The following is a 12817-nucleotide window of genomic DNA, read 5'->3' as shown; positions in this document are numbered from 1 at the left end:
GAGGAACTGAACATGCCTGTCGAAGAAGAGTCCAGCCACGCAGGAAAATGTGGGAAATGCAGGGGAGAGAGAAGCTGATGAGGGCATAGGACAGGAGAATCCTAAGGGGACAAGGTCATGAGTTCCATAGAAAAGTCGGCCTCAGGCTGTGTGGGCAGAAAGAGGCTTGTTCCCTGAAGCAGGAGAGAAAATGGAGAGGGAGGACATAGGGAGACCCTGTCGGTGCCCTCCCAAATCTTCCCCCACTCCTCGATGACGAGGGAATAAAACCCAAAGTCCTTAACGTGGTGGCATGATGGCCCTTGACCTGCCCATCACCCAGCTCTATTTTCCATACCCCATCCCTCAAAATTTCATTCCCCAGTACCACAGTCTTTTTTTTTTTTTTTTCTTTATTAAAAGGTATAACTTGGGCTTCCCTGGTGGCGCAGTGGTTGAGAGTCCGCCTGCCAATGCAGGGGACACGGGTTCGTGCCCTGGTCTGGGAAGATCCCACATGCCACGGAGCGGCTGAGCCCGTGAGCCATGGCCGCTGAGCCTGCGCGTCCGGAGCCTGTGCTCCACAAAGGGGGAGGCCACAACAGTGAGAGGCCCGCATACCACAAAAAAAAAAGAAAAAGAAAATGTATAATTTGTATTGGGCATGTATTCCTGATATTATGGAAAACATCCCTTTGATTTTCTTTTTTTTTAATTTTTGAATTTTATTTTATTTATTTTTTTATACAGCAGGTTCTTATTAGTCATCCATTTAATACACATCAGTGTATACACGTCAATCCCAATCGCCCAGTTCATCACACACCCCCCATCCCCCCCGCTGCTTTCCCCGTTTGGTGTCCATACGTTTGTTCTCTACATCTGTGTCTCAATTTCTGCCCTGCAAACCGGTTCATCTGTACCATTTTCTAGTCCCCACATAATATGCGTTAATATACGATATTTGTTTTTCTCTTTCTGGCTTACTTCATTCTGCATGACAGTCTCTAGATCCATCCATGTCTCAAAAAATGACCCAATTTCGTTCCTTTTTATGGCTGAGTAATATTCCATTGTATATATGTACCACAACTTCTTTATTCATTCCTCTGTCAATGGGCATTTAGGCTGCTTCCATGTCCTGGCTATTGTAAATAGTGCTGCAGTGAACATTGGGGTGCATGTGTCTTTTTGAATTATGGTTTTCTCTGGGTATGTGCCCAGTAGTGGGATTGCTGGATCATATGGTAATTCTATTTTTAGTTTTTTAAGGAACCTCCATACTGTTCTCCATAGTGGCTGTATCAATTTACATTCCCACCAACAGTGCAGGAGGGTTCCCTTTTCTCCACCCTCTCCAGCATTTGTTGTTTGTAGATTTTCTGATGATGCCCATTCTGACTGGTGTGAGGTGATACTTCATTGTAGTTTTGATTTGCATTTCTCTAATAATTAGTAATGTTGAGCAGCTTTTCATGTGCTTCTTGGCCATCTGTCTTCTTTGGAGAAATGTCTATTTAGGTCTTCTGCCCATTTTTGGATTGGGTAGTTTCTTTTTTTAATATTGAAATGCATGAGCTGTTTATATATTTTGGAGATTAATCCTTTGTTGGTTCGTTTGAAAATATTTTCTCCCATTCTGAGGGTTGTCTTTTTGTCTGTTTATGGTTTCCTTTGCTGTGCAAAAGCTTTGAAGTTTCATTAGGTCCCATTTGTTTATTTTTGTTTTTATTTCCATTACTCTAGGAGGTGGATCAAAAAAGATCTTGTTGTGATTTATGTCAAAGAGTGTTCTTCCTATGTTTTCCTCTCAGAGTTTTATAGTGTCCAGTCTTACATTTAGGTCTTTAATCCATTTTGAGTTTATTTTTGTGCATGGTGTTAGGGAGTGTTCTAATTTTATTCTTTTACACGTAGCTGTCCAGTTTTCCCAGCACCACTTATTGAAGAGACTGTCTTTTCTTCATGGTATATCCTTGCCTCCTTTGTCATAGATTAGTTGACCATAGGTGTGTGGGTTTATCTCTGGGCTTTCTATCTTGTTCCACTGATCTGTGTTTCTGTTTTTGTGCCAGTACCATATTGTCTTGATTACTGTAGCTTTATAGTATAGTCTGAAGTCAGGGAGTCTGATTCCTCCAGCTCTGTTTTTTTCCCTCGAGACTGCTTTGGCTATTCGGGGTCTTTTGTGTCTCCATACAGATTTTAACATTTTTTGTTCTAGTTCCGTAAAAAATGCCATTGGTAATTTGATAGGGGTTGCATTGAATCTGTAGATTGCTTTGGGTAGTATAGTCATTTTCACAATATTGATTCTTCCAATCCAAAAACATGATATATCTCTCCATCTGTTGGTATCATCTTTAATTTCTTTCATCAGTGTCTTATAGTTTTCTGCATACAGGTCTTTTGTCTCCTTAGGCAGGTTTATTCCTAGGTATTTTATTCTTTTTGTTGCAGTGGTAAATGGGAATGTTTCCTAATTTCTCTTTCTGATTTTTCATCATTCATGTATAGGAATGCAAGAGATTTCTGTGCATTAATTTTGTATCCTGCAACCTTACCAAATTCATTGATTAGCTCTAGTAGTTTTCTGGTAGCATCTTTAGGATTCTCTATGTATAGTATCATGTCATCTGCAAACAGTGACACTTTTACGTCTTCTTTTCCAATTTGCATTCCTTTTATTTCTTTTTCTTCTCTGATTGCCGTGGCTAGGACTTCCAAAACTATGTTGAATAATAGTGGTGAGAGTGGACATCCTTATCTTGTTCCTGATCTTAGAGGAAATTCTTTCAGTTTTTCACCATTGAGAATGATGTTTGCTGTGGGTTTGTCGTATATGGCCTTTATTATGTTGAGGTAGGTTCCCTCTATGCCTACTTTCTGGAGAGTTTTTATCATACATGGGTGTTGAATTTTGTCAAAAGCTTTTTCTGCATCTATTGAGATGATCATACGGTTTTTATTCTTCAATTTGTTAATATGGTGTATCATATTGATTGATTTGCATATATTGAAGAATCCTTGCATCCCTGGTATAAATCCCACTTGATCATGGTGTATGATCCTTCTAATGTGTTGTTGGATTCTGTTTGCTAGTATTTTGTTGAGGATTTTTGCATCTATATTCATCAGTGATATTGGTCTGTCATTTTCCTTTTCTGTAGTATCTTTGTCTGGTTTTGGTATCAGGGTGATGGTGGCCTTATAGAATGAGTTTGGGAGTGTTCATTCCTCCGCAGTTTTTGGAAGAGTTTGAGAAGGATGGGTGTTAGCTCTTCTCTAAATGTTTGATAGAATTCACCTGTGAAGCCATCTGGTCCTGGACTTTTGTTTGTTGGAAGATTTTTAATCACAGTTTCAACTTCATTACTTGTGATTGGTCTGTTTATATTTTCTATTTCTTCCTGGTTCGGTCTTGGAAGGTTATACCTTTCTAAGAATTTGTCCATTTCTTCCAGGTTGTCCATTTTATTGGCATAGAGTTGCTTGTAGTAGTCTCTTAGGATGCTTTGTATTTCTGCGGTGTCTGTTGTAACTTCTCCTTTTTCATTTCTAATTTTATTGATTTGAGTCCTCTCCCTCCTTTTCTTGATGAGTCTGGCTAATGGTTTATCAATTTTGTTTATCTTCTCAAAGAACCAGCTTTTAGTTTTATTGATCTTTGCTATTGTTTTCTTTGTTTCTCTTTCATTTATTTCTGCTCTGAGCTTTATGATTTCTTTCCTTCCAGTAACTTTGGGTTTTGTTTATTCTTCTTTCTCTAGTTCCTTTAGGTGTAAGGTTAGATTGTTTATTTGAGATTTTTCTTGTTTCTTGAGGTAAGCTTGTATTGCTATAAACTTCCCTCTTAGAACTGCTTTTGCCGCATCCCATAGGTTTTGGATCATCATGTTTTCATTGTCATTTGTCTCTAGGTATTTTTTGATTTCTTCTTTGATTTCTTCAGTGATCTCTTGGTTATTTAGTAACATACTGTTTAACCTCCACGTGTTTGTGTTTTTACATTTTTTTCCCCTGTAATTCATTTCTAATCTCATAGAGTTGCCCTGGTATCACAGTCTTTTCCCAGCCTCTTCCACCTCTGGTTCTGGCAAATTTTTCTTCCTGTAAAACTCACCCCAGCCACTCCCCATGAACTGTATTACCTGCAAAATCCAGACTTATAAAAACATCATGTCATCTTGGACTTCCCTAGTGGTCCAGCGGTTAAGACTCCAGGCTTCCACTGCAGAGGGCACAGGTTCGATCCCTGATTGGGGAAGTTCCACATGCCATGCAGTGTGCACACACACACCCCCACCCCCAAAAAAATCACATAGTCTAGAAAGCCCATATTGATCCTTCCTAGGGGAATCATCTCCCATTCTCTTTGCTGCCACAGGATTTGGTACATGCCTCCCATCCAGCAGCCACCACTGCATGCCTGGAATGGGGTGACATAGGTCTCTGTCCACATCTTCGCCTTCACCATGTCCCCCTGGACCTTTCACAGGGCTAACATGAATTTAAGAAATGAGACCTCCATGAAGGCAGGGATTCTGTGTTCTCGATCACCACTGTTAAACCCATCTTGGGTTTATAGTTCTGAGGTAGGCACATCATGGATATTTGATCAATATTTCTCGAATCAATGAATAAATGAATGGATTAACGGATTAATGGAGGGATGAACATCTGTCTACACAAATAGACCAAATACTTAAATCCTCAAATATAGGATCACAGAGTAAGATTCTTTTTTTTCATTCTTCTTCAGCACATGTTATGGGACTCTATCCATGGGAGCATTTAAATAATGCCGTTGGCTCATTAAGTGATTGATGAGAATAACTTGGACTTGTATACTATCTTTCCTCCAAGGAGAAACTCAAACACTTTTAGACTAGAGTTTGTAAAACCATGGCTTGAGACATTTTTAATTTGAAAATCTTTATGTGGGCCTTGAACTGTCCAATTCTCTTCACCTCCTATTGGACTACACCTGGCCCACTTCTCTCAATGGCATTACCCACCTGGTCCCTGATGGTGTATGAGTTTTTTTGGTTTTTTGGCCACACTGCACGGCTCGCAGGATCCTAGTTCCCAGACGAGGGATTGAACCCGGGCCATTTTCAGCAATGAAAGCGGGGAGTCCTAACCACTGGATCACCAAGGAGTTCTCAGTTTATGAGTATTTAGAAACCAGTGTCTCCTCTTTACAGATGGGGAAACAGAAGGATGGAGGGCTTAAGCATCTTGTTCCAACACAACACTCTTCCAAGAAGCCCACGTCCAGGTTTCTTTTTCTTTAGCCTTATGATGCTGTGGGGTCCAGGTATAGGCCAATGTTTCCTAAGGTTGTAATAAACTTGGCTTCCCCAGACCAGCTTCACCTCCCACAGCCTGAGATGCATGTAGATTCCTGATGCCTGGTCAACTCCAACAGCCTCAGTGACAGCCTTTCCCAAAGGGGTGAAGTCTTTGCAGAACGAATGGCACTGTCCCCATATAGGCACCTGCAGTCTGCTTGGGCACACTCACAGAGGGTAAGGGACTGACTCAACCACATATATCTAAATAAGCCATCTCAAGAGATCCAAGGAACTTTGTAATGTTGCCTTCAGAGCAGCCTGAGACTTTGGTAATAAAAATCCTGACCCAGACTAACCAAACCAAGTATTTCCCCACCTCTAGTCCCAGGCAGCACCCACCCTGGGTTCCCCATTCCATCCATGTCTTTGACCTAAACAGAAGAGGTCACGTCCCACTCACTCTCTGGGGCTCTCTCCCTACTATGGGGCATCAGTGTTCTTCCCTCCATTCACCAGCTTACTGAGTGTTCTCTTGAGGAAGCACTCAACACCCACACAGACTACACCTGCAAGATACAGAACAACCACAGCTGGACCAGCACAGGCCCTCAGATGTGGCCAGTGAGGTACCGTGATGCTCTGTTCAAAGACTCCAACTTAACTCCAAGTAGGAGAAATTCTATTCAACAAAGGGCCTGAGGAACTCAAGAATGGTCAAGTAACATGGGAACGAGAAAAGCAAACACTCGGCTAGAGAGGTTGTGGGTGTTGAGGAGAAACTCTAGGTCAGGTGGTGGTGGATGGGTTCCTACTCCTTAGGGTAGAGGGCACTTGGGCATCACTCACAGTGCCCCCCTGAGAAGGGCTGGTTTGGAGACATGAACCTGGCACTCTGGGATCTCAATTTATACGTATTTATTGAGACCTTTAAACCTAGCATGGAACGTTCTAGGCTCTGTGGAGGGTATAGTGATGAAAGCACCATGATTCTCTCCCTCAGAGAGCTTAGCGTCTCGTCAAGAAGATAGGGCATGGAGGCATATACCTCTAATCCAAGGCACTGTATGGATGTGATAGGAAACATACAAATTAACTTCAGAGGGGGCACAAAGGATGGAGAAGCAGGTTTTATTCTGTAACGTTGAGATGACGGCCATTTGGAATTACGTCATCTATTCCAAGAAAGCTAGGAAAAAAGGAAGTGAGGGACATCCATTGTGGGGATGACTCAGGTGGAAAAATGATGTCGATTCAACACACGGATACACTGAAGATTTTCTTTTTAGGAACCAAGTGAAAGGAAATGCATGCATCTGGGAAGTAAGTAATATTGAACAGAGGCAAATTATTGACCCAGAGCTGGTAACAGAACACCCCAACGTGTGCAGACGAGGAAGTGAGAGTAAAATATCTTTAGGGACTGGAGAACTGGCCAGAAGACTCATGGATTCCTAATATTGTTTATTTGCACTAAAATGTGAGTGGAAATAACACCAGCTAGAGTTCCAAAGGATGAGCCAATAATTGACTTGCTCCCTTTTATTGGCCTTTGATTCAAAGAGTTCAAAGTATTTCACGTTTTTATCTTTGGACCCCCACAAACTAAGTCCATGCTAGGAACATAGTAGGTCTTGTAAATGTCAATGGATGAATGAATGGAAGCACGAACAAACAAGCAAACAGCTGAACAAGAGTATATGACGTGGGATCCAATGGTCGAACCCATACCCTCTAATACTTATTTAACTTTTGGTCAAGAAGTTAATGTCTCAGGGCCCTGGTTTCCTCATCTACAAAATGGAGATGATTATAGAGACCTCCCAGGACTCTTGCAAGGATTAAATGACCTGGGAAAACACTTTGTCAACTTGGAGAGCACTAAAATAAATTCCTTTCCAAACTGCTATCTCATTTACACAATGAAGATACAGTTTATTGGGGCACAAGAGAGTCACTTTTAAGCCATCCCTGTCATGTTTGACCTGTCTGGGAAATGTCCCACCAAATCCATTACTGGAGGGAAAAGTGCCCTCACCACTGACTCCTAGGCAAGGAAGCGGTAACAAAATCCCTGACGAAATGCATTAACCAGAGATATCTTCATGGCCATTCTTGCCACATGGAGCTTGTAAGTAGCTTAGTCTGCTACTCACAAGCAGGAAGTTCCATTATCCTTGCTCTGGGTTTGCTGAGCCCTAGAATTAGGATGAGCTGGAGATGCAGGCTTTGTTCACATGGAGAAGCTGCTGATTTATCAACAACTTTTATACACACACTGACCCAAGCATGCACGGCTGACACTTGCCTGCTCTTGACAGGATAACTGGGCCATGTGGTGACAGTATTAATTAGACAATTGCTGCTGAAGAAGGAATCTATACAACTCTCCACCTGCTTTCCCATGATACTCGGTTTGCCTATGACAAACAGCCAACAGGGTCTGACAGGTCAAATGGGATGGGTGTAGTTTTCTCCAGGGTAACAGTTCCAGAAGAAACACTGGAGATGCAGGCGACCTGACAGACTCCTGGGATGGAACCTGGCCTCTAAGACCAAGGCACCCATTGTCCAGAGGTTGAACACCAAACCCTAAGGTCGACATTCAGGGCTCTCTGGTGGTTTTATTTTTTATTTTATTTTATTTTTCTGGTGGTTTTACTGGGGAAGTGAGTCAGTGACATGGTGGTAGGGCTCGGCTTCCACGTAGAGCTGGGTTCAAACCCCAGGTCTGCCTTGTGCTGGCTGTGCGATCCTGAGCTATTTACTTTACTCTTCTGAACTTCCTTCCATACCGTGAAAATATTTTTACCTTCCCTGTAAGAACTTCCCTTGGAACTGTCATGAGAATTAAGTAAAAAGAAATACATGTAACTTTCCTACATCGGCTGTTTTCCCCTCTCCTTGCCCTCTGAAGTGCACTCACTACGGTTACTTTCTCACACATGTGCTTCACTCCATCATGTACCATCTCCTGGAGCACGCTCCCCATTCCCACCTCCAAATTAGACTCATCCCAGAAGCCCCAGCTCATAGCCTTCATCTCGGCTGAGTCCTCCAGGACTCCCCAGCTGAAGATGACCACTTAATTTTCTGAAATGCCACAGCAATATTGTTCGTGATCTTTCCCATGTCTGTGACCATGATATTGAGGGAGGTAATTGGTCTGTATGCAACTTGGGACTCCGTTTTAGACTGAGTTGCTTTGTCTACTCTTTTGTGGAACTGAGACCATGTCATACGCCATTCTTTATAGACCTTGAACACAGAGTGACCAAATCTCAGTTTCCCTGACTGTAGATCTGCAGGAAAACCGCTCTGCCCACTGTCTTTCAGAAGCATGTAAAACTAATCTCCTCTGTGCCTGGAAGTAATAGAAAAGGCACTTTTTAACAAGCTCTGTGTCAATCCACTCTGCAGGCCACAATATGCTCATTTAGCCAACAAGAGTTTTCTGAGTCCTGCTGTGTGGCAAAACCCATGTCTCTCTCTGCAGTCCTTTAAAGTTTCTGCTCAGATCATGAGCTGGTTTCCAAGCGCTCCCTGAACTAGAATTCCCAAGGGAACTGATCCAAAATGCACACAGCCTCCTGGCTTCAGCTCCAGAGCTTCCGAATCAGAGTTGAGAGGGCTGGAGGCTGCAATGTGCATTTTACCAAGCTCCCTTCGTGAGTCTCAAGCACACTGGAGTTTAAGAACTAAGGTTCTAGACCACAGAGCTCACAGTGGCCGTGTCGCTCTAAAAATGTGTCTGAGACCAGTCACGCAGGGTCTGAAGGAGAGACGGGAAACGAGCAAGAGGGATTGTAATGTAAAGGATTTCTGGGAGGATGAGTGGAAGGAATTGGGATCTTTTTTTTTTGGAACATGGGCCTCTCACTGTTGTGGCCTCTCCCGTTGCGGAGCACAGGCTCCGGACGCGCAGGCTCAGCGGCCACGGCTCACGGGCCCAGCCGCTCCGCGGCATATGGGATCTTCCCAGACCGGGGCACGAACCCGCATCCCCTGCATCGGCAGGCGGACTCTCAACCACTGCGCCACCAGGGAAGCCCAGGAATTGGGATTTTTACGTGGGGAGAAGAGATGGTTGTGGAGCTTTCTTCAGAGCATCCTCACAGCCCCGAGAGTTTCACAGGGAATTCGATATTCACAGATCTCATGAGGAGCCCACAGGGGACTGTGGATGTAACACGTAGCACAGGTGGATTGGGTTGGTATTCCAGGGTCACTAAATGGAAGAGTCGGTTACAGAAAACCAGGAAAACTCTTTTCCATCCATAGGCTTCCATCTGAAGGTCACTGAAGGTTAAACCACAGACAGACAAGGTGATAGACTTCCAGAGGTTTCCTTCTCCTCCGAGATTTAAGAAATGAATCTTTAACCTGGGAGCCAGTATAAAGACCAGTTGACTCTTTAGGGAAATGGCTCTAAGGAAATTGAATGTGGAAGCTGAGTGGCATCACGATGGAAGGAGCAGAGGACCAGGAACTGGGCTGTGTGTGACTTTGAACAGGTGCACGTCCCTCAACTCGAAGTGACTCAGTCACCTGGAGAGCACACTGGATGGGGATCAAAGGGCAAGGTTTGAGGCCAAGTTTTTTCTATTTACAAATGTAAAATTTTGGCTAAATCCCTTAGCCCATGGAGTTTCAGTCTCCTTATCTAGAATTGTAATCGTTAGATTTTGCAAAATGTAAAATTGCTTAACGAGCACCAACTTGCTCGCTACAGAATTGTCATAAGAGTCAATAAGAAAACATACATGAAAGCACTTAGTAATCAATAAATTGTTTTAAATAGATTTTTATAGTTCAGTAAGTGTAATTCTATGGGCATTCCATGCTTGCTGTATCTTCTAAGTTCTTTAATCATATGGAAGCAATATGGGATTCGTGTGATGTGAAACAGTGTTTCTTTTTGAATCCTCTTTTACTGGACTCTTGATAAGGGACTTTTTTGCTGGAGGGAGGCTAGGACATCCAGTACAACATAATCTTAGAAACTTTAGGATTTGGTCCATGAATTTCCTTTTTCTTCCAGTCCATTTACTGACCAGGGCACTGACCATCTGAAAAGGGATCCCTCATGATAGCAAGGTGATGGAAGTGTGCCCTCAGGGGACCATGGCAACAGGAGGCAGCAGGGTCACTGGTCCCGAGGGCTGATAACAGCTCTTATAACTGCTCAACCCAGGACAGACTTGAGACTTTAGCAGGAGAGAACACACCACTTTGTTTTCTTCCATATTGATTCCAGATATGATGTATATCGCTGCAGAAATCAATACCTTCCTGATTTGCTACCGTCCCATTATAGTTCTTCTCTGATTACAGATTAGAGAGCGGCCAAGCCCTCTGCCTCCTCTGACCAGGGACAGACCCACAGGCCTTCCCTCTCGGCCCTGACCATGTGAATGAGCCCAGGACAGGAGAAGGGGGGCACAGGGAGCCGGAAGGGCAAGCGTTTCCTTTCCAGGATGTCTGGGTCCCGTTTCTCATTCTAAGAGTCATTACTGACCTGTGGCCACAGAAGTCATGATTTTCCAAGCTCTCCGATGGAACTAGTCGCATATGCCTTAACCTCATAGTAAAATGCTTTGAGGCCTTTCCTGTAGTTTATTATCATTATGACTATTACCTTTACTATTATTATTACTATTATTAATTAAATTGTATGCCTTTACTATGTGCCAGGTAGGATAGCTTTATAAACATTATTTCATTCCATCTTTATTGCACTTTGTGCAGGGATTCTTATAATTCCTTCATTCTAGATGGATAACTCAGGCTCAGAGAGATTAAGTAGTTGATAGAGATTTAACCAAGAGCCAGAACTCAAACTCAAGTCTTTAACTACTAGTCATATATTGCCTCTTCTGCAAGAAGTGTTATGAAGCCAAGGCTGCTTTTGCAGTGTGGAGAATGGGCTTTTTCTCTCAAAAGGAAAGAGTAAGAATATATATTTACATTTTAGCTTTTCCTGAAGCAGTGGAGAAATAGTGGGAAAAGGGGGAGGTACCTTCCCTGGTGTTGTCAGGTGTGGGGTGAGGGAAGGGTGTGCACTAACCATTGAGCAACACAACCTTCCCAGTGGATGCTTTATAGAAGAGATTTTTAAAGAATAACAGTCTTGGGCTTCCCTGGTGGTGCAGTGGTTGAGAGTCCGCCTGCCCATGCAGGGGACACGGGTTCATGCCCCGGTCCGGGAAGATCCCACATGCCGCGGAGTGGCTGCGCCCGTGAGCCGTGGCCCCTGAGCCTGCGCGTCCGGAGCCTGTGCTCCGCAGCGGGAGAGGCCACGACAGTGAGAGGCCCGCATGCCGCAAAAAAAAAAAAAAAAAGAATAACAGTCTTATTCCATTGAGGAAGCAAATAAATTAACCAAAAAATTTTGGTTGCTTTATTCTAGATTAGAATAGTTTATGCTATATCCCTAAATTCTAGATGATTATATTTTGTATTATATCCCTAAAAAAAGGAAGATTTTAAATAATTCAGTTCAATTAGGCAAAACAAACAGCAGCTCGCTATAGCTGTGAATACCTAAGACCTACATTTCTAAGTGGTTTGCAATCTCCAATTCGTCCACACAACCTCACTAGTGGAGAGTTAAAACTAACTCTGAAGAGGCGGTTCATCCTACTCAGGCCTGACCCAGAGAGTCCGTTGAAGCCAAGAAAAAAAAAAAATCTGAAACGCATTTTCTTTTTCTAGTTCTCTTTTCTTGCATTTCCAGAGTCCCTGTGGATTCTCCCACCTGTCTAAATTCAGGAGCCTGAGTTTCCTGAAAGCATCTATAGGAACCTAAAGGGAAAACGGTACAGTCAGCACCAGTTGTGCTGGGTCAGAGGGCTCTTGAAGGCCGGGGGTGTGGGAGCAGATGTGGGTGAAGGAGGGCAGGTCTGCAGAAAGGACCAGCACCCCTGGGTTCTGCCGAGTCCCAGGGAGAGACTGGTGGGGTTGGGGACCGCGGCTGCAGACCAACTGTGCTTAGAGGGCCAACTGTGCTTAGAGGGCCAGCTCCGACGGGACACCAGGTAAGCACACCTTTGCAGCACCTCTGACGGGCGGGCACCCTACTCTAGGAAGACACACCCCACCCTCCAGGTCTCCAGGCAGATACCTTCTTCTGGAAGCCTTCCTCAACCTCCCAAGACTAGATTCGGCGTTTCCTGGGCTCCCCATCCCACATTGCAATACTTACTACACTGCAGTGAAATTGCTCGGTTTTACCCTTCTGTTTCCCCTACTAGACTGGCATCCTTGAGGGCACAGACTCTGTCATCTTCAACACTGCATCCCCAGGAAATAGCCCAGTGCCAGCCCGTAGCAGCTGCTCTGGAAATGCCAACTGTATGACATAGGGCTGCATGCAGAGCTAAACGTGTGTTCGCCCCACTGGTCCTCACAGCAGCACCAGGCATCACGGCACCTTAGGCCTCTGCTCCCCGAGGAGAAGCAGTAGACATGGAGCCAGGGTGGAGGGGAAACACTTTGAGTCCATCTGCCTCCATCCAAATTTTGCTGTGGCATTTCAAGTCGCT

This window comes from Monodon monoceros, unplaced genomic scaffold (assembly GCF_005190385.1).
Source record: "Monodon monoceros isolate NGI ecotype Baffin Bay Population unplaced genomic scaffold, NGI_Narwhal_1 Super_Scaffold_6, whole genome shotgun sequence".
Taxonomy (NCBI): Eukaryota; Metazoa; Chordata; class Mammalia; order Artiodactyla; family Monodontidae; genus Monodon; species Monodon monoceros.
The sequence above is the reverse complement of the archived record's forward strand: the minus strand, read 5'-3'. Positions refer to the sequence as shown.